Source organism: Schistocerca cancellata, chromosome 1, assembly GCF_023864275.1.
Source record: "Schistocerca cancellata isolate TAMUIC-IGC-003103 chromosome 1, iqSchCanc2.1, whole genome shotgun sequence".
NCBI classification, from domain to species: domain Eukaryota; kingdom Metazoa; phylum Arthropoda; class Insecta; order Orthoptera; family Acrididae; genus Schistocerca; species Schistocerca cancellata.
This window is the reverse complement of record NC_064626.1, coordinates 127,300,377-127,324,228: the sequence shown is the minus strand read 5'-3', so window position 1 is coordinate 127,324,228 and position 23,852 is coordinate 127,300,377.

Sequence of the window (23,852 nt, the reverse complement as noted above, 5' to 3'; positions counted from 1 at the left end):
ACGCTTTAAGTTAAGCAGTGTGAAAAGTCTGTTTCGTTTCGTAAAATCTGAACGTGAACTGTATAAATGGAAGAAATATTTACATGAAGTACGAAATATGAGCCAAAATCAAACTCGCTAAAGTGTGAAAGAAAAACTTTTCGAAATATTTAGAATTGCTTGCGACAGTCATTATTGATGGATATCTACGAGACTGCACCCTCTGAATTGCAAACGAGATGAACATGACTGATTTCCAGGCTTCTTAACCGATGCAGAAAATTATACGGATAAGGAAGTCGCAAAATTACGAAGTTTTCCTCAAGTAAACGTGTAAATACCTCAAAGTGCTGAGTATAAAACCAGTCAGCCACGTTTGGTGCAGTTACGTGCAAATGGCTCAAAAAAATGGCTCTGAGCGCTCTGGGACTTAACTTCTGAGGTCATCAGTCCCCTAGAACTTAGAACAACTTAAACCTAAGTAACCTAAGGACATCACAAACATCCATGCCCGAGGCAGGATTGGAACCTGCGACCGTAGCGGTCGCGCTGTTCCTGACAAGCGCCTATAACTGCTCGTTCACACTCGGCCGGCTGCAAATGGCACTTTATTACTTCGAGACAACGCAAGACAGAGTCGCTCGTACAGTCAATGAATGCTATAACACATTTGCACTCAACGCTGCAAACGTAAGTGTCTGTGGATCACTGTTTCCACAGCTTTATATCATTCTTCAGTAGTGTCAATGCAAATTAGGATCGAAAATTTAAAATGGGACTGTTTAGCTGCAATAATCTTGTAATAAATGTATAAAAATTTGGGAAAATGGGATATAAAAATTTTTAATATTACATCCGAAATTTCTTCTTACCATTTGCACGAAATAATTCACTGCTTTTATTTGAATCTTGGCTTGGACACAAGACGAAAAGTCTGTTAATATAATGCAGGTTCCGCCCAGAACTAACACTGTGATTCAGCTTAATGAAAGAGAAATTTTTCAGCATTATAAAGCATTATTTTAGAATATTGAGGGACAGCATAATTTTCAGTAGATCTCCGTCATTTCAGGTTTACAAGTATTGTTAAATTCCATTCGTTTGTGCATTATCATGTTTTCCTAGTTTCCAGAATGAGATTTTCACTCTGCAGCGGAGTGTGCGCTGATATGAAACTTCCTGGCAGATTAAAACTGTGTGCCCGACCGAGGCTCGAACTCGGGACCTTTGCCTTTCGCGGGCAAGTGCTCTACCATCTTTTTTTTTTTTTTTTGTTTCTTTGATCGTTGTGTTGGGTCGTTGCGGACGTCGCAAGACATCCTGTTCAAGTTCGGTGGTTGATCCTTCCACTCAGTTTTTTATTACAGAGGCCAATCGGCTCTCTGACCGAACACGCTGAGCTACCGTGCCGGCAATGAGATAGAGCCAACAGCACCCGGTGTTTCCAGGCGGTCACCCATCCAGGACCATTTGAGCTACCGAAGCACGACTCACGCCCGGTACTCACAGCTTTACTTCTGCCAGTATCTCGTCTCCTACCTTCCAAACTTTACAGAAGCTCTCCTGCGAACCTTGCAGAACTAGCACTCCTGAAAGAAAGGATATAGCAGAGACATGGCTTAGCCACAGCCTGGGGGATGTTTCCAGAATGAGATTTTCACTCTGAAGCGGAGTGTGCGCTGATATGAAACTTCCTGATTGTTAGCAAAATACTTATTAATTAAAATTATCATGGGAACCGTGTTACACGAATTGTTATAAAACATTTCATGTCAACAACTAAAGCCCCGATTGATGCATGTCATCTGTAATGTAACATCGTTCAGTGTATTGATATTCCCTTCTGTTCTAACCGATTGTATGAATCTTACATTGGAAACAGTTTAGTTGTCAACATGAACAGCAAATTATTCGAAACTTTAATTATTTCAGACGTTTTTGGTGCGGTTTAAACACTTAAAATTCGCGTGTATGCACTTCGTGCTTTGCGCTATGCGACGCCACGTTCCCTGATCATGGCTGCAACTGCATATTCGCCGATTAGAGCGCTAGTCAGGAAGGGCTGTATTCACCGCTATTAAAAGCTGTTATTCATGCATACAAAATACACAATTTTAACATTTTTAATAGGCTTGCGGTGTGCCTTAGCAGCTAAAATTTTTACAGCGCATTTCTTTTTCTTTCTTCCTGAGTGGAGGTAAATTTGGATATATTGGACTGGACCACTCCGTTGTGAGATCAAGAGATGGGCAGAGGAGAGGAATTCGTGAAGAGGGCCACATCAAACCAGTCACATGGCTGCTAACACCAAAAGTAATACTAATAGTAAGGATAAAGCGGAGGTTCATTGGATGTGAGCCACTATGGGGGTTCAGGACAGTCGATCTGAGAAGAGGTGGTGAGGACCTGCAACACATTAAATCAGTATCCAATTATTGCTGAGAGTCTTACAGTGATTCAGTCTCGTCCTTGATACCGCTTGCTAGGATCCATGCAGCGTCCGCATCGCGGGAACATGCTGAGTGTCATGTCAGCGACCGTTATGGAATCGTTCGTTGTAGCCCCTAGTGTTTCCCATGGTCACTTCTGCGGGCTCTTACAGGGCAGAGTGGTGGCCAGTGTATTCCCACAGTTTAGCATGACAGTGGGTATCCGCCAAAGCCGCAGTGCTCTCGTTGAGAGTAGTTGTGCTTAAGAGTGCCCCTGAAATCTAAGTGCTCCTGATGATGGTTTTCGTGAGAGCGAGAAGGGTCTCATCAGTGACACAGAGAACAGCCCAAAGGACGGTCCTAGCATGGACCTGGTAAGACAGTACACACATAGCCAAGGAGTGGTGAAACCAGACGTCCTGATCCAATTCGAGCAACTTGCAGATGGGCAAATTAATTGTTCATCCATGGAAGATCTGTCGGGCTCTGATCTTCAGTCAGTCACCGTTGCAACCAGCAGGAATGACACCTCGTAGAGCTGAAGTTCCTCTCCGCAGCCAAATGGCTGTGGACTCATAGAATAAGTGATCCTTGTACGATACCCCTTTTGTTTCCTTATTTTCCAGTTTCACAATTTAGTATCGAATCTGCAGACGTCATGAAACATCCAGTGAGTTTAACGGTAGTGCAGTACTCACACATTCGGGAGAAAGATTTCAGTTCCGACTCTGGCTGAAGGAGCTGGTGGACCATATGGCGTTGCCCGTGAACGGCGGTGTGAGGCGCTGTGTCTAGTCGTGGAAACGCCCGTTACGTCAGCAGAGAGGTGCGTAGCGAAAGCACAGTTATTATGATTCGAAGCAAGTAATGTTGCTCAATAAATATTTGCTTTTAAGTCACTTTCTCCTCACCTACGGGGCACAAGTACTTTTTTAATAACAGTATTACAACGCCAGAAATCGATAATCTTAATTTTTAAAAAGTGAATAACATTTAAGCTAACGAGTGTAAGTAAAAGGTACAGGCTGGGTGCCATAATCATCAATCGCTCATAGGATGCCTTCCAACCTTGTTCTGTCACAAGACCATGCTCTCAGGAAATTGTTAATTTTACGTTAGTTACTATTATTTATATAGATATTATCAGTTTATGGTGTTTGATAAACAAGTAAATCACAACGACACCCGTTTTGAACGTCTTTCGGGCTGTGCGGGATTAGCCGACCGGTGTAAGGCGCTGCAGTCATGGACTGTGCGGCTGGTCCCATCAGAGGTTCGAGTCCTCCCTCGGGCATTGATGTGCATGTGTTAAGTAGTGTGTAAGCTTAGGGACTGATACTTCGCAGTTCAGTCCCATAAGATTTCACACACACACACACACACACACACACACACGTCATTCGGAATAATGTAGCTTTCTTTTTAATCACCTGAGTCACAGGAAGCAGATTTTACAGAGAACCTGATGGCGCTGATACTGCTTGTTCGCCGGACATAAACTTCCAGAGCTTCTCGGCAACATAGGTAGAAAGAATCCTACACGACGACTCACCAAGGTAGTTCTAGGACGTATTGTCTTAACGTCCGCAAAACTAAGATGGAAAAGCACAGCCAACTATAAGTTACATCTCTTGTACGATCCTCCACGGACTCACTGGCTAAACTGAGACATTTCTGCAAATAAGAGAGCTGTCCTTCTGCCAGTATCAGTGATGCGTACAGAATGACCAGACTCTCTGCTCTAAGTGGAAGGAAGGAAGGGGTTATACAGTGTTCGATGAAGTGATTCCTCTGAATATGCTTTTTTGAGCTTTTCAGCATTCTCTGCTGTACTAATGTTTATGTTCAGAGATTCAGCGTGTTATTTTTGAGCTGGTGACCTGCTGGTGCCAGTCTCCATCGATTGTCATCCCGATCGTTGTGAGTCGATTTTCGATGTCTGCTTGTCTTCTTCGCATCTATGGCGGATGACTATTTAGTTGCAGCACGCGCGCTCTGCAGGGGCTTGCGTTCGGGTATCAGCTGTGTGAGTGACAATGACGTGTGTCGCTGGCGAGTGACTGAGTCGGTACGACGAAGTAGCGTGGGCAGCTGCTGGAGTCGTCGAATTGTTCCTTGGTGGGTTCTGTTCATTTTAATTGAATAACCGAGTCCACTGAAAATTATCTTGATTGTTTCAGTTACTTGTTACTGAATTTGGTCTGGCCGCCTTGTATGTTGACGCACAACAAACAGACATTAAGCCGCGTTTAATGCGTAGCTAGAGGTCATGCCAAGTAGTACGTAAGCCTTTGCCTGACGTTCAAGAGCGGGCGGAAATAATTTTTCCTATGTCCCTTTTCTATGTTATTTTTTATTTGTTTGTTCTAAAGAACTGGCTAATCAAATTTTAAGAGCCGTACTGGTCACGTAGGTAAGTTCTGCTTGGATTCAATTGTGCCGTGTATAATTAAAGGTTTATTTATAATCAGTTGAACAGACTTGTTTTGTGTATCTGATGCGCCAGAATGTTGCCTGCCGCTGATGTGTTTATGTTTCAGATAATTGGCAATGGTCGACGCGAGCAAAGTTCGCAAATTTAAGGACCGCGATCGGTGTCTATGGTTACGTTGTTAGTGTCCTGCAATTCCATCTTTCTGGTGGAGCGTTGTGGTTTGCTGGAAGCTTAATTGTAGCTCAAAGTTGAATATAGTTCCACTTTACCTTCTGGTCCGTGAATCTCCTGTATCTGGTAGAGCCTTTCGGTCTGCTCGCGTCCATCACTAGTTTTGAACGTAAAATTGAAACGGCTCCATTTTAAGGCTATTTAATCTGCTATTATTATATTCTGGCCATGAAATGTTTGTGAACCTTGTACCTGTGAGCAATACTAAAGAGAAGCTTAGTTCAGTGTATTAATCTGATAATACTTTTAATTTGTTACAACTGCTTAAGACCAGTCCATGGAAGCTGTCTTAGTTGTTGGAAGCAGTTTTAGAATTGGATATGAGTTATGCGAAAGCCAGTCATCAAGCATTCAGTTATGTCAGTTAAATTTGATAAATGGTGGTTTTATGAACATTGTTTTAATTAGTGAAAATGTTGAATGAATTTTGAAAGAGCTTTGTCTATCGCACTGCTGGTTCTGTAGAGCAGGTGCTTTTATTATAATAGTTGTTACTGTTGGTTTCATTAACAGCATGTATTTGTAATAAAGAAGTGTTATGGCAACTACAAACTTGTTACGTGTTTAATTTCGATGTACCGAAAGGAATGACACATGATTTTATGCTAGGTTTCGCAGCCTGAAAAGCGTTCATGCATAGTCTTTAGGTTTAGTTACTCCATGCTGCCCCGTTAACAGAACATCATAACACCTGATTTGCAGCGATGTCATTCTGCTGAATTAGGTGACCCAAACGCTCTCTCTAGTGCTGTATGTGGCAAGGTGCGCCTTTCTTATTTGTGTTCTGGAACCCCCTGGTGTTTATACTTGTTACATCATCGTTGCGTACCTGGCCGGTGCGCTACGCATGGACGTCGTTTCTGACTGCAACGTGGAGTTTACGTGCAAACCGGTGACAAGTGAAATAATAACAAGTACAGAGGACTTGCAAGATACAACTAATTTATTACTGATCAACAGTTTAACCCAAAGGGCACAGTGTTTACCAAAAATTTTCTACAAGTGTCTCAAGTCAAGTGTCACAAGTCAGAAAAATAAATTACACAATACCTTTCTAATTGAATAAGGTGCAAACAAGAACTTCTTATAACTTCTATACTAACTGTAAGCACTTCAATAATAAAAGGTAAAATCAGTTTCATTTAACAAGAACACTTGAATAATAAAGGTGAAATAAGTTTCTTTTGAACAGCATACACAAGTCAGAAAAATACATTACACGAAACCTTTCTAATTGAATTACTTGCAAACAAGAACTTCTTATAACTTCTATACTAACTATAAGCACTTCAATAATAAAAGGTAAAATCAGTTTCATATAACAAAGGGCACTTGAATAATAAAGGTGAAATAAGTTTCTTTTAAATAGGTCACCTGGGCAAGCGCAATAGGACAATTCACATAATTTCCAATTTTCGCTACCCATCAAGTATTTCTCTTTAACATGTACATAAGTTCAACTGCCGCCGCACGTAGAGTATAATTCAGAACACTAGTCTCCTTCCTTTATGGTTTTGAAGGTAAATACACTCCTGGAAATGGAAAAAAGAACACATTGACACCGGTGTGTCAGACCCACCATACTTGCTCCGGACACTGCGAGAGGGCTGTACAAGCAATGATCACACGCACGGCACAGCGGACACACCAGGAACCGCGGTCTTGGCCGTCGAATGGCGCTAGCTGCGCAACATTTGTGCACCGCCGCCGTCAGTGTCAGCCAGTTTGCCGTGGCATACGGAGCTCCATCGCAGTCTTTAACACTGGTAGCATGCCGCGACAGCGTGGACGTGAACCGTATGTGCAGCTGACGGACTTTGAGCGAGGGCGTATAGTGGGCATGCGGGAGGCCGGGTGGACGTACCGCCGAATTGCTCAACATGTGGGGCGTGAGGTCTCCACAGTACATCGATGTTGTCGCCAGTGGTCGGCGGAAGGTGCACGTGCCCGTCGACCTGGGACCGGACCGCAGCGACGCACGGATGCACGCCAAGACCGTAGGATCCTACGCAGTGCCGTAGGGGACCGCACCGCCACTTCCCAGCAAATTAGGGAAACTGTTGCTCCTGGGGTATCGGCGAGGACCATTCGCAACCGTCTCCATGAAGCTGGGCTACGGTCCCGCACACCGTTAGGCCGTCTTCCGCTCACGCCCCAACATCGTGCAGCCCGCCTCCAGTGGTGTCGCGACAGGCGTGAATGGAGGGACGAATGGAGACGTGTCGTCTTCAGCGATGAGAGTCGCTTCTGCCTTGGTGCCAATGATGGTCGTATGCGTGTTTGGCGCCGTGCAGGTGAGCGCCACAATCAGGACTGCATACGACCGAGGCACACAGGGCCAACACCCGGCATCATGGTGTGGGGAGCGATCTCCTACACTGGCCGTACACCACTGGTGATCGTCGAGGGGACACTGAATAGTGCACGGTACATCCAAACCGTCATCGAACCCATCGTTCTACCATTGCTAGACCGGCAAGGGAACTTGCTGTTCCAACAGGACAATGCACGTCCGCATGTATCCCGTGCCACCCAACGTGCTCTAGAAGGTGTAAGTCAACTACCCTGGCCAGCAAGATCTCCGGATCTGTCCCCCATCGAGCATGTTTGGGACTGGATGAAGCGTCGTCTCACGCGGTCTGCACGTCCAGCACGAACGCTGGTCCAACTGATGCGCCAGGTGGAAATGGCATGGCAAGCCGTTCCACAGGACTACATCCAGCATCTCTACGATCGTCTCCATGGGAGAATAGCAGCCTGCATTGCTGCGAAAGGTGGATATACACTGTACTAGTGCCGACATTGTGCATGCTCTGTTGCCTGTGTCTATGTGCCTGTGGTTCTGTCAGTGTGATCATGTGATGTATCTGACCCCAGGAATGTGTCAATAAAGTTTCCCCTTCCTGGGACAATGAATTCACGGTGTTCTTATTTCAATTTCCAGGAATGTATATAAGCAGTATAGCAAACGGAACAGACGCCTTGGCGTCCCAATGCAGAGGAAACTTAACTTACTGCAAGACCCCCACTCACTGCAACCAGAAGAACTCAGTGGCCGCCGTATCGGTTGCCATTTTCCCCGCGGCCAAAAGAACCTCCCGTTCCCTCTGGTACTGGTCGGCCAAGGCGTCGCACTCCGGACATCGATTTAGACACGGACTAGGTGCCCGCCACACTGCTGCAACAGAAAAGCTCAAACACACACAGCCACGGCCAAGAGAAACAATGTTAACAGCCCGAGAATATAGTAAGATAAAACTCTGCAAAGACAGATCACATCAAGACAAACGGAAATTGAAAATGGTTAAAAGAATTAACTGCAGACATCAAATTTCGAAGTATGTAAAATTGCCCCAGCACAAACAGACTAGTTTAAAAATGGCAACGATAAGACAAAGCATAATATTATTACACCAGTACGTCGCAGTTCCAATTCAATATTGACACTCATAAGAAAAGGTAGAAGCTAGTGATAACACGTGTAGGCCCGAGTGCAAAACTAGAAAGCTTGAATGTCTACTTCTTCAGTAGACAGCTGCGTGGTACATAGTTCAATTCCACTAGCCAAAATGAATAACACGTTGCTCTGCGTCCTGTGTAGAAGACCATGACCCAGTCACGCCTCAAGAACTTGCAATAACAGGCCCGCTTCCGCACTCCGAGCCACATACACCGGTCAAATCCAGCGAACTCCACGCAGACACAAGTTTCACCCCCTGAGCAGCGACACGTACCGGCCGTTCCGAATCCAAAATCCAGTCTCCCACCAGCCCACCAGCACCACCACCGGCCAACGACGCAAAGATAAGCGACGCCAGAGGGAAACAATCGATCCGGGTGAGTCGAACGGAGAAAGCGACTGGCGCCAGGGGCTCCCCACGTATCACTGGCAGCTCAAAAATTTACATTACTCGCTCTAATACTGTCTTGCTGTGCAACAATAATGACAGAAATTAGGCAGGAAATATCTTGGCTTTATGGTATAGAGTAGCTATAGTTCGAGACGAGACCGCTACGGTCGCAGGTTCGAATCCTGCCTCGGGCATGGATGTGTGTGATATCCTGAGGTTAGTTAGGTTTAAGTAGTTCTAAGTTCTAGGGGACTGATGACCGCAGCAGTTAAGTCCCATAGTGCTCAGAGCCATTTGAATTTTTTGAAGGAGAACGGTTTCCACGAGTTTATCGGTAGGTAAGGTAGAACGCAGGTCACGAGAGGTATTAAGAGTCGAGCGAGGAGAACGCAGATGCGAGAGATGGCCCCCCGATGTGCACAGGCGGCGACTGGGGAGGATGGGCGGCCGCGTCGCTGCGGGGGTGGGCATCCCCCCTCCCCCGCCCCCTCCCTCACACCTAGTGTGATTTACGCCTGCGAGGAGCGCACCCAACGCACTCCCTTTGTCCCTCGCCTTCAAACGGCCTAACGAAATTAGCAGCTATATTTTAAAACAGATTATATTATTACGGGGCTCAGAATAAATCGCACATAATTTATCGCAGCATATAAAAACCGGGAGCGGAGGAGCAGCAAAAGGAGCATACGGACGCTGTAGGAGGGCGATGGTGGGAGGCGTGGGTGGAGTGGGCGCGGTGGTGCGCGGAGGAGGAGGATAATGCGCTCACCGACCGGCCGGCTGGAGGCGACGCGGGGCTTAAAAACTGAAACAATTACCGAGAGGGGTGGGAAGGGGTGGGGGATAGGGGACCGCCCGGCGAGCAGGCAGCAGCTCCGGGCTCGCGCTTAAATTCTCCTTTAGAGCGCGGACCGGCGTTGCGCCCCACCAGGGCCACAAATCAGCACCGCTGGGGGGGCCAGCAGCCTCGTCGCGAGCGCTCGTAAAAAAGATCTCCCCGGTTCCTCCTTACGCCTTATACACCCGCGCGGGCCTGCAAAGTAGTTGCCGGCGCTGGCGTGGACTCACGGACTGCCAGCAGAGATGGCGACTCCAGCGTCTCGTGTTTACGAGCCGAGGAAATTAGCGAACACTGGGAGCAGCGGGGTGGGCAAGTAGTCGAGATGTCAGCTCTTAACTAGGAGTTCGTCATTCAGGCGAAATGTGCAGACGGGGAGATCCATAAGGGCCAATTCACACTTTACGTCAACAGGAAGGAAGGCACGTCACAGTCCAACATCGACTTGGTGACAACAGTCATTCTGCTTAGCTCTAGACCCACGAGAAAGACAGGCCGCAGAGCACACATCACAGCAGGAGACACTGCAGGCCTTGCGACTGCTAACAGCCGTTTCTGGTGTGGAGTGAGTATCAACACTGACGGAAAAAAATCACAACACTAAAGAATAATTAATGTAGAGTAATGAAATTATGGAAACACATTTGTCTAGTGACATACTGATTAACATTGCAACATCACAAGTTAATATAAGTGCGAGGTAAGCCACTGCAAATATCAACTGCTGGTATATTAGTAACAGGTGTAACTGCTACAATGCAAGCATGCAAATGTGCATGCATTGTGTTGTACAGTTCCCATACGTCGGTTTGTGGACTGGAGTTCCATGTTCGTTGCACTTGGTCGGTCAATACGGGGACGGTTAATGTCTTTGCGGATGACGCTGGAGTTGTCGTCCGATCATGTTCCATTTGTGCTTGACAGAAAACAGATCTGGTAACAGAGCAGGCCAAGGCAAGATATCGACACTGTAGAGCATGGTGGGTTACAAAAGCGCTACCTGGACAAGTGTTATTCTGTTGGAAAATCCCCTTTTCAATACTATCCGTGAGTGACAGCACAACAGGTCAATTTAGCAGAGTGACGTACAAATGTGCAGTCAGTATGCGTGGGATAACCACGGGAGTGCGCCTGCTGTCATACGAAATCGTACCCTGGACTACTACCCAAGGCGTAGCTCCTGTGTTTCTCGCAAACGGACAGGTTGGTTGCAGCCTCTCGATTGGCCTACTTCTAAACAACACATCGCCATCACTAGCACCGGCACAGAACTGGCTTTCATCAGAAAACACAACGCACCTTCAACCCCGCCCTCCATTGAGCCCTCGCTTGACAACGCCGTAATCGCAAATGGTGGTGGTTTGGGGTTGGTGGAATGCACGCTATAGAGTGCCTGGCTCGGAGCTGTTCTTGAATTAATCGATTGGTAACAGTTTTTTGTGTCACTGTGGTGGCAACTGCACCTCAAATTGCTGCAGTACGATGCGACAGAGCCATATGCCGAAGACGATGGTCTTCCTTCTCGGTAATGCCACTTGACTGTCCGGAGACAGGTCTTCTTGTGGCCGTACATTCTCGTGACCACCACTACCAGCAATCATGCACAGTGGCTACATTTCTGCCAAGTATTTCTGCAGTATCAAATGGTTCAAATGGCTCTGAGCACTATGGGACTCAACTTCTGAAAGCATCAGTCTAGTACCTTCCGCCACGGAAGTCGAACACGCGGCGGAACAAATGGACGTGCTCAGCCCATAGAGGGCTCCGCCTCCGCGGTGGCCATTCCGCGCAGCGAGGGCGCCACCGCTAAGCCACGTGCAGACAGCGGCCAATAGCCGCTCCCTCCGGTTTCGTATATAGGGACCCGCTCTGCCCTAGTCCATACCCCCTCCCAAGGTCGTCCATGACTATCACCATGCCAACTGGGATGCCTACCGGGACTCCATCTCCACCCAGGTCGAAAGCCACCCTCTTACCTATCGCCATCCTGACGACATCATCCACGCCTCATCCTTCCTTCAGAAGGTAATTACTGACGCCGCATAGGCCCATGTTCCTACTAAAACCATCCACCCACACTGTCCCACTCTCCCTCCGCGGGCTGTCCTCCACCTCCGTGAATCCCGCCGCCTCTATCGCTCCTTCCTGCGCACTCGTGACAGGGATACACTCCAACGCTACCGGCAAATACAGCGACACGTACGGAACCTTATTACAGCAACGGAACGCCGAGACTGGCGCCAGACCTGCACACGACTCAACGCCACCCTCCCTATCAACTCCTCCAAGTACTGGTCCGCCTTCCGTCGCCTTACTGGTTCCCTTTCCGCTCCCCATTACCCCCTTCTCCATAACGATCGTCCCCTTCCTGACAACCTCAGTAAGGCCAACCACTTCACTTTCCACCTTTCCGAAGTCTTTTCCATCCCCGATAATCCCCACTTTGATTATTCTCTTTTCCCCACCGTCATGGAACGTGCCGATACCTCGGTCGTTCCACTTGCTCCTAGTCTCCAGTACTTGGGGCAGTTGCCCCTCTGACATAAACACTCCCATCACAGCACAAGACATTAAACTTATCCTCCAGTCCAAACGCAACACGGCCCCTGGTCACGACTGTGTCACCTACCGTCACCTTCGAGAAAGCCCCTATTCCTTCCTGACTATCCTCGCCCATCTCTATAATGTCATCCTCTCTACTCGCTTCTACCCTGACCTGTGGAAGACCTCCCGCGTCCTCTTATTCCTCAAACCCAACAAACCCCCGTCTGCCGCCTCTTCCTATCGTCCCATCTGCCTCACCTCCGTCTTCAGTAAGGTCTTTGAATCCATCCTCTCCAACTGTATCCATCAGCACCTTGCTCAACACCACCTCCTCCCCCTTACCCAGTGTGGCTTCCAACCCTCCTTCTCTGCTGAAGACCAACTCCTCAACCATGTTCACCTTCTGTCCCTCCAGCTCAACTCCTGTCGCTCCACCATTTTTGTTTCCCTTGACCTCCAAAATGCCTATGACTGTGTATGGCATCCCGGTCTCCTCTTTAAACTCCAAACCTACGCCCTGCCTATCAATTTTGTCCACCTGGTCGCTTCCTTCCTCTCGCACCGTGCTTCCTATGTCACCCTCCACAACACCAACTCCCATATCTTTTATCCCACGGCTGGCGTCCCCCAGGGTTCTGTCCTCTGCCCTCTCCTTTATCTCTTGTATACGGCTGATATGCCCAAGCCACCCCCACCAATCCACCTTCTTCAGTATGCTGATGACACCGCCTTCCTGGTTCTCTATCCTACCCTTCAACGGTCTCAACATCCCCTCCAAACCCACCTTAACCAGTTCACCACTTGGTGTAATCAGTGGTTCCTCCGACTTAACCCCTCCAAAACCCAGGCAATCATCATAGGCCGCACCACTCGCTCCTTTCGCCTCCATGATTTCCACCTCACCCTTTATGGTCGTCCCACCCAGCTCACCCCCACCCTGAAATACCTTGGCCTCACCCTCGACCGACACCTCACCTGGACCCCTCATCTCCAGACCGTCCAGCAGAAAGCCCATTCCCACCTCTGCCTTCTGAAACTCCTGTCTGGCCGGACATGGGGATTGCATCCTTCTACCATCCTTCACACCTACAAATCCCTCATCCGTCCTATCCTCTGTTATGCCAGCGTTGCCTGGATCTCGGCCCCCACCCGCTTTTACAAGGCCCTCCAAATCCTTGCGCTCCGCCTTGCCTTCCGCATCTGCCTTCCTTCCCCCACACAGCTCCTGTATGAACTGATCCCCTTCGCCCACCTCCTCCTGTTCCTCCAGTATCTCCACATCCTTTACATTGTCCGCAGGCTTGATCCCCCCCACCCTCTGGTTTCTTCCTTCCTCTCCACCCCCCCACCTGTTGCCATGCCTCTATCGCTGTATCCCTCCCTCTCTTCACCTCCACACCCTCCATCTCCTTTATCAGGGCAATTTCCAACGCCTCTCCCTCCCGGATGACGAACTTCGCCGTGACATCTACCCTTCCTTCCAACTATAACCTGGCCTTGTTCCCCCCCCCCTCCCCCCTCCCCAAGGCCCCGTTTTTCCTCTTCCCTTCTTCTCCCACAGCGGATTTTCCTCCTTCCCCACCCCCCTCCCCTGAGACCCTGCACCCCATACTTGCCTCTTTCCTTCCCACATCCCTCCCTACCTGGCCCTCTTCAGCGCGCCCCCCACTAATCTCCCCCATCTTTTCCCCTCCCTCCCTTCTTCCGGTCTCCCTCATCTCCTTGCGTCTGGCAGATCCTCCGTTTTGATCATCGTCAGTGTGCCACATCAGTGTTGTGTTTCGTGCTGTTTCTCCTGTGCATCAAGAGGTGTGATTTTAATTGTGTACTGCCTTGAGGTTCGCCGTCAGTGTTTGTTATGTGCTACGCCATCCGTCGATACCGTTTATGCTCCAGTCATACTGTGCCTTGTGTTCTTTTAATTGTCGCAGTGTGTGGCTTCTTGTGTATGCTACTTTTAAACAGTTTTTTATCTCCATTTTACAGTCACCCCGTTTTTTTGTCTATTGCCTTCCATGATGTTCCCCTTTTTTATATCTATGTTCACCATATTCACTCCTTTGTTATTTTTTTAAATGTCTTCTATTGTTTGTTCTATGTCTCTCGGCTGAAGAGCAGCGCATATGCTGCTGCCAGCTCGCCCCGATGGGGAATTGAAATACAATAAAGAAAAAAAAACCTAGTCCAGCCAGTCTGGTACTCGCTCTGGATTTCGTTTCTATCTTGGCGGTACTGCGTTCTGGTCGTTGCTCCTTGTTGAGATTTGCTTGGCTCTGGTTCCAAGTGGTTTTACGTTTGGTGTTTGGTGTTGTGGTTTCCACAAGCCTCCGTTGTTTATCTCTTCCTTGTTGTGTCGCTCATAGTCGGTCGTAGTCGGTTGTTGTCAGTTGTCGTTGGTCTGTCACCCGAGTCGTCCTGTGTTTACCTAGTGGTGCGTGCTCCACCCCCGGCGGCTTCCCCGCCTGGCGGCTCCGATCCGCAGCCCAAGGCGTTCCCGCTGTTGGTTGTGGTTACTAAAATCAGTCCCCTAGAACTTAGAACTACTTAAACCTATCTAACCTAAGGAGATCACACACATCCATGCCCAAGGCAGGATTCGAACCTGCGACCGTAGCGGTCTCGCGGTTCCAGACTGTAGCGCCTAGAACCGCACGGCCACTCCGGCCGGCTTTGCAGTATCACAGAAGGAACATCCAGCTTCTGGTAGCTATCACGACCTCGTTGAAACTCAGTGATGTGTTGATGCCGACGCCTTTTTACGCACTAACACCAAATCACCACGTTCAATTTGAAAGGTAACTAACGCTAACGACCGTTTCAGCGTGTGTTAAGAGAAAACGTGATTTACATCCTCATAGTGGCGCTACGAGCGCCACTCATGCGGGACTGGTGGGAAATTTCAATAGACATTATCTTTCAGATGCAGGAACTCGCCCACCACCTTTCCTTTATGTCGTCTAACTTCTTTTTGGTACTGAGATTTTTTCTGTCAGTGTTTTTCAGACGTTTAATAATTTTTAACTTTGCGTTTAAATGCATCCAAGCTCTCTACAGCACACGCCAAAGTTAAGGACTTTAGTGCTTATCTTTTCAATGTCATACCTATTTCCTGTGGGCTCTAGACAGAGCGGAGCTATCGAGCATAATGGCGGAAATGGCGACTAATGTGACGTCACAAGATCGTTGCGGGGGCCCGTATTTCTCGTGAGCCCCGGTTCAGCCCCAAGGACGTAAAGAAACTCTTTAGGCAATAGAAAACAGTAGTGGTCGCCATATTTTGTAATGTCAGGAGCAACGAAGATATGAGTTGCGTTGATGCAAGGGATGCTAGAAAATCGTATGTTCTTGTGACTGTAATACCTTGTCTGTCCAAGAAGTTTAGAGCGTTGATTAATAAAAAGAAAGGAAAGATGGTGGTTTTAATGATTAAGATGTTCTACACAGCCTCCCTCCACTTGAGGTATAAAACGTTCGTGTAACCATATAAAACTGCCAGATAATACGTTCTGTAGGAAGTTATTCAATTGGTGCATCGTATTACCTCTTTTTCGGTCTTGAGATACCCATTCTTCACATTATCGTCGTATGGCGGGTTCTTATTAATAACACAAAGTCTCGTCACCTGCGATGATTTTCTCCAGAAAAGGTCTGAGTTGTTCATTTCTATCAAGTCGCGGCAGGCGTCGAAGCGTCGTTGTTTTGTTCGGGAGTCCAGGGCTGCGGTAAAAACTTTGTATACACTTTTTCTCTTCTTCAAAACATTCAGAAGCGTGTCTTGAGCATGTTCAGTTTGTTACTCCATTTGGATTTGAGACACAACGACAGTCACACTACGACCGCACGTTCAGCACTTAACACTGCCTGCTCGAAACTGACTGCTCGATTGCACTGTTCCTAATGAAGCTGTGTTCACAGTTACTGCACTGACTCCTCATATACGACAGGAATAAAATCAGTCTCAAAATTTTTGATCGGTCCGTGTATAATTGAAAAGTATTTTTCCATCATAAATTATGCGCGGGCTAAGTTCAGCGAGCAGCAATCGTAATAGTATACGTGAAACAGTGGGAATATTGTGCGTTAGGTAAATATTAGCAAGGTATCATCTCTAACATTTCTTCTAAGTAACTGCCGTATATACTAAGTTTCAAATATTGTGTTATTTGGATCTCCGTGAATTGCAAGGCAAATGACTTTAATAATGTCCGCTGTATTCGTGTGTCTCAATTTATCAGACATCGGTTTGTGCAAAGTAAGTTTACAAGAAAGACACGAGAAATTAAAGAATGATGCAAAATAATGTTCAGAAGAAGGAAAGAACAAACAGTAACATATTAAACGTGGGTTCAGGATAATATAGAGGACTGAAAGACTCTGTATCTGAAGCACTATGATGAGAAAAATATAGAGACATTTTGTAACAACTTGTTTCATTGGAAGGAAAAACTCCGCTGCTGAATGTTCTCTCATGAATGTCTACATCCACACCTGCGACACCGCAACCACCACGTTGCCGACGTGCTTTGTACCACCACTAGTCACTTTCTTTCCTGTTCCAATTGCAGATGGAGCAAGAGAAAAACGACTATCTATACGCCTGCGTACGAGCCCTAGTTCTTCTTGTCTTGTCTTCGTAGTCCTTAGGCGAAATTTACGTCGGCGACAGTACCATCGTTCTGCAGTCAGCTTCAAATGTCACTTTTCCAAATTTTGTCAAAAGTGTCAGGTTTGATTCCGTGTGGAAACAAATGTGTCGGCGACTGTATTTATTTCAAGTAGAAAACTGTACAGCAACCATAATCTTTACTTCAAATCCAAATTTCAGTCCGTGTGGCCATCATCAGTGCAGCAAGTGTAAGTTGACGCATTAAAATTACTTATATGTGCGGTCTTAATGTTTAACTTACATTTACTGCACTGAAGATAGCCACACACTAACTGAAATCTGGATTGGCAATAAACATGTGTTTGCGACTAATGCAGTACACTATACTGCTTTCTAGCGGAAAGAACGTTGTCTTCCCGTCAGGGATTCGCATTTGAGATGAAGAAACATCTCCCTAATACATGCACGTTGATCGAACCTACCGGTAACAAATCTAGCAGTCCGCCTCTGAACTGCTTCGATGTCTTCCGTCAATCCAACCTGGTGGCGATCCCAAACCCTCTAGCAATACGTAAGAATGGATCCCTTTAGTGTTCTACATGCAGTCCCCTTTATAGATGAGCTACATTTTCCTAAGAAAAACCGCACAACAGTGCTTACATGCTCGTTCCATTTCGTATCGTTTTACAATGTTACCTCTAGATGTTTAATCGACGTGACTGCAGCCGAAAACTATAGCATTCCTACTCCTACTCGTCTGCATTAAATCTCAAAAAAGCAAGACAAACAGTTGTCCTCCGGCAGAGCTATTCAGAGGCGCACAAAACACTGCAAAAATACGCACCACGAATGAATTGTACGACTGGGGCGGAAATCGGTAGATTTGATGTACATGAACCGACAAACAAATAGTTACAATCTGAGGAAAAATGGATGATTCATTCAAGAGAAAAATATACACAAATTGAGCAAGTCAATCGCACGTTCGTCCACATCTGGCCCTTATGCAAGCTGCTATTCGGGTTGCCTTTGATGGATGGTTGTTCACTGTCCTCCTGGGAGACACCGTGCCAAATTGTTCCCAATTGGCGCCTTAGATCGCCAAAATCCCGAAATGGTTGGAGGATCCTTCCAATAATGCTCAACATGTTCTCATTTGATGAGAGATCCGGGGACCTTCCTTGGCAAGCACGAGGGCAAGTCACAGAAACTATAGCCGTATGCGGGTGTGCACTCTCTTGCTGCAATGTAAGCCCAGGATGGCTCTTCGTGAATATAGTCGACGTACCGCTCAGCAGTAAGGGCGCCTCGGATGACAACAGAAAGATTTTCTGCTATGGAAAGAAATAGTTCCCCAGACGATCACTCCCCACCGCTACGACCATAAGACGGGCAACAGTTAAGCTGGTAACCCACCGCTGTCTGGGGCGCCTCCAGACGCGTCTTTGCTGGTCATCAGCGCTCGTTTCGATACGAGACCCACCACTGAAGACAACTCTGCTCTAGTCAATGACATGCCAGACCGAATACACCTTGGGGACCCCCTCTCCCCCACCCCTCCCCCCCCCCAAACCGGAAACCGGACTGCTTTATTGCCGTTCATGTCACGTCATCCTGGGATTACATTTCAGGAAGATAATGCTCGTTCCTACTGCTTTTCTTCGTACTTCTCAAACCCTACGTCGGCCAGCAAGACTGTCAGATTAAAACGCCTCGTTAAATCCGCAGGGCAGAACAGTTAGTTGGAATTGCGGAAAGGGGGCAAAAATGAGCGCCTGTCAGTTACACTCGAACACATATAACTTTATTTAGTTGTCCAAACATTACAGCGCAAATTTCCAACCTTAACTATCGACTGAATATGTCACACAATCTTATGGCTTAAGGTCTCAAACTCTTTAATTTTTAAAATGGCTGAAGGCCCATGATTCAAAAACATAACTACAATAAATATTCAAAGGCAGAAGGCCCAAAGTTTTATCGTTAAATAATTTTAAGAAAAGGAGGCTGAAGGCCCAAACAATCTAAGCTTTAACAAGTAAGGAATTTAAATTTTAAGATAGCTGAAGGCCCATGATTGAAAAACACAACTATAATAAATTTTCAAAAGTCATAAGGTACAAAGCTTTATCCAAAAAATATTTTAAATGCGGCTGAAGGCCCAAAAAATGCAAGACTTGACAAGTAAGGAACTTTCAATTTTAAAGCGGCTGAAGGCCCATTATTTAAAACCCAACTAAAAGCATATAAACTCAAACCATCGGCTATGAGCCATTAAAATGCACAATCAAACACCAGTAAGAAAAGGCAGTACAGTCAGCGGCGCTCAGAAGCTCCCGGGGGTCGGTCTGCACTTGAAACATTAACGTTCGCTTAGGGGAGACAGGTAGTCGGCCCAAGTATATCCGATCCGCCGGCAACCCAACCAAGAGACAGGCAACGGACCCACCGACAAGACGACTTGCTTACCAGCCGACCAGTACACAAGGAACTCCAATGCCAAAACGTAAAAGGAGTAGCAACCTGCAACCAAGTATGCAAAAGCTGTCAAAACTACCCACACGCGTTTGACAGCGACAACACGGTGAGGAAAGGACACTGCCTGAATTTTACGTCAGCGGCCAGGGTAGGTAACCGGAACGCTAACGGCCACAAGGCAGAAAATTCCGCTGGACTTCAAATAACCAATATATAGTGAAACTCCATTGGATGGTGGCCAAACTTCCGCCAACTCGCCGTTGCTCACTGGAATACCCCCAACAGCCAACCATGAAACCCAGCGGCACAGTGTGAACAGACTGACTTCGGTAATTAAACCACCACTCAACTGTGATGTCTTGGGTCGGTGAGCCACGAACCTCGTACAAATCGGAACAGCTCCCACGCACTCCGACACTGCGTGGAGACCGCCAGCGGGCCCGACCCACTGCGCCGCGCGGAGATTTCCTGGCTGATCCACACCGACCGACCGACTGCCATACATCAGCATGGAGACAGCACAATGTCGCAGCTTGTGAAATTCAAATGGCTCTGAGCACTATGGGACTTAACATCTGAGGTCATCAGTCCCCTAGAACTTAGAACTACTTAAACCTAACTAACCTAAGGACATCACACACATCCATGCCCGAGGCAGGATTCGAACCTGCGACCGTAGCGGACAGCACTAAAATAACTGAGCAGTCGACATCACAAGCTACACACAGTTTCACGAACACTTGCACGAAGGACTAGACAATACTAACGGCAGTGACTGTGCAATAACAAGTGTAACGTTGTTGCTTTATTTGTGGTGTAAGCGGTGCTGATAGACAATAAAAGCGGGTTAAAAGCTGTGAGCTGTCTGGGGAAGTTAACCTTGCATTACTGAGCAACTGTTTCACCAGGTATCCAGTCTAGCTTACCAAATCCCCAACCAGACTAACATTAATTATAATCTTTTAATAGTCATACGACAACCGGTGATATGTATATAAAAAAGAGAATTTAAATAAAATGAAATAAATCAGTTTATATTTGAAAATTTATTTTAACATCGATCATTGAAATTTCAGCATATTAAACGTGAGTCATATCTAAGCTGGTGCCTTATTTAGGACTATGAAAATGTGAGTTTGTAATGTTACGGAACACATCAAATATGGAGCCAAGATTGGGAGACTGCATACAACACTGCATTCATAAAATAACACACGAAGAACGTTGAAACATATGCAAGAGGAAATTGACCACAACCAACCGATTCAATTTTCACCCAAAGAAATTACGTTCGTAGCACAATCCTGTCCGTCATGTAATTACCACACACTGGTATACTAAATTCATACTAACTCACTGTGAAATCTTCCCAAAAACAATAGCTGAGGGCTACATTGATGATTACACCACATGCTTCACGTGGTCAACTTGGTTTACACAAAGCGTGTAACTCCACAATAATTTTGATAATTAAAATAAATTAAATCGAAAAGCAATTTACAAAAGAAAAACTTCGAACTGGTTACTAACGTCTTACTATTAACCTGATGGTCACACAATTATATAAGCACGTGGTAGTGGTCTCACAAAGTACACCCCACGTGGGTTGAACTTAAAGAAAAGTTGCTATATTGAAAAATATTGTCAAGACGAGATGTTATAATCTCACGCACATTCGCATTGAAGATTGATGATGCTAGTTAGAGTTACTGATCAACACGTGGTTCCACTTTACTCACAAAGTAGTGACAAAGCAACTACCGGAATATATTCTGAACTGTACACTCGAATCACACTGCGTTGCAATTTAAGATGACATTAGATATTTCAGAGCTAAACCTGAAATAAAGGTGATTAAATTTTCAGTTAGGCTGAACTTAAGAAATACATTGTCCTACTGACTTAGCAGAGACGCGCTTAGCCGGAGATCTTACCACTTCAGACGCTCGCCACGGACAGACTGACCTGGTCCCTTCCTGAGGGTGGCTCCCAAATACAAACGGAAGTGGCCAGAGGGGCAGCTTCCTATACCAACATGACAAGTGACGGACAGGACCATACTAAGTATAGAAACCTCTTTGCTTTTAGAAAGCGTAGCTACCTGTTCCGACGTTGGTCCTACTGTTCTCTAGCAGACAGCCTTGTCTGCTACCCTCAAGCATGCAACTAGAAATACATTTGCTCATTCATCCTCTCACACAGAAGGGAAGGGGGATGACAGTATCTTATCATATACAGTATATAAAAGAAAGCGGATGTAGGTTCCGTATGAGACTGTGTGACATGAATTACATATAAACTGTGTTTTAAAGTGTAGTAGTGTGACAGATCGTTCTTGTTTATGTGTAAAAGTAACACGTTCCACTACTCAGTCTCCTCCCAGATAGTCAGAAACGCCACAGTAAATTTAGAAGAGGAATTTATGCCGTAAATGACAACAGATTTAAGAAATCAAACATGAAAGGAATCCAACAGAGACCTTTCACAAGGACGAATCACGAGTCGGCACATGCAGGCAACCAATAAGCGATCGCCGGCCGAAACACACGTCGTCTGACAAGACGACCGACCGACGACCAACCAAGGTGGTCCGCACTCAAGTGATATGTCTCGGCAACCGTCGGGCGAATAATGGCTGTCCGGACCTCACTGCAGCAGCGTCCCGAGTGAACTTCTGCCGCGTCCTAAGTCAAACACTGTCAGGTCCGAACTGCACTGCTAGCGCCTCCCAACTCACTGGCAGATCCGAATTAACTCCGAACACACGACAACCGGGAAATAATAGCAGTCAGCAAATATAATACGCCAGGGTTTATATCGATAAGCGCCGCTGCTGCCGCTTCCGGCCAGGCAAGGCGGCAACTCGGTGACACCAGTAATTGAAATTAAGATAACGAGGTGGTAGTACAGTAAAAACAGGATGTCAAATGAGATATGGCACGAACACGAGCCGCGCACGGCTCACAGATCTCTCCCCAATGGAAAATGTTTGGAGTATTAAGGGCAGGGCCCCCCAACCAGCTTGAGATTTTGACGATATAATACGTCAATTTGACAGAATTTAGCACGCTATCCCTCACGAGGACATCCAACTGTCAATCAGTGCCAAGGCGAATAGCTGCTCGCATGAGTTCCACAGGTGTACCTAAGCGTTATTAATAATTGGCAACCAATGCTGTACAATCGCAATAGAGTCATGACATGTTCAATTGACTCTTTTATTAGACCATGTTACGCGTTTCTGGATTATACACATCTTCAGACATTTGTTACAAAAAAGTACAAACCATAAGTGAGCAACACGTCTCAACGTAACATACCACGAACTTGAACTCCTTCCTAACCAACCAGGCGTACAGCCTTGACAACTCAAAGAAAGTGTCGAATAACATATGACTACAACTGCGACACAAGCAGTCTTGAGGCAGAGCGTATAGTGATGCTAAACAAGTCGACTAGCAGCGAAGCGCCCTCGGATGATGTTCAGATGTGTGTGAAATCTTATGGGACTTACCTGCTAAGGTCATCAGTCCCTAAGCTTACACACTACTGAACCTAAATTATCCTAAGGACAAACAGGTACACCCATGCCCAAGGGAGGACTCGAACCTCCGCCGGGACCAGTCGCAGTCCGGGACTGCAGCACCTTAGACCGTACGGCTAATCACGCGCGGCGAAGCGCCCTCGGTAGTGGGCGCTGCATGGTCATGTGCTCCATGCATTCACAGGTAATTTAACAATAATATACTCAGCATATAACATCTAACTGAGTGTAATTACGGCTAGCAACCTGAATAGTACTTCCGTACACGTTAACACTAAAGGGTTTTTTAAAAAATTAAAAAAAAACTCCAAAATTTTTTTACATTGCCATACTACACCTGTAGCCAGTAGTGGCACTAAGTACAACTCAAGCCATATGTCAATATAAAATAAATAATAGGGGGGGGGGAGTTCTTTCTTGAATAAACCTTTCAACCTCTCAAATCTCTAAAAGAATACCACCAAATTAAATATAACTAACATTATCTGTCATAAACTAAAACCCTGTGATCAGCTCGCGTACGCAAACGTCTTAGGCGCCATCTGTTAAAACCAACAGCAACCACGTCGGCGGCAGCCATCGAATTACAGCCAAGTCATGTTCATGGGCCATGATTGCTCAAATAGAAGCCTTCAAACAACAACTTATTAATTTGCTCAACTTGTGAAGGTTTTCGCCTTGAACAAATCATACAGTTGTTCTGAAACTGTGAGTATTTGTTTGTATGTACATGTGCATCGGAATTACCGATTTCCGTCCCGATGGGATAATTCCTTCGTGGTGCATCGGTTTCTTTTTTCCTTTTTTTTATATTTGGACCACAGAATTCTTAACTAAGCCTTCGTATCACGGCTTAAAATGTTGATTTACGTCTACTACCGTTTGCTTTTTCTTTAAATAGCAACTTTTGCTACAAGT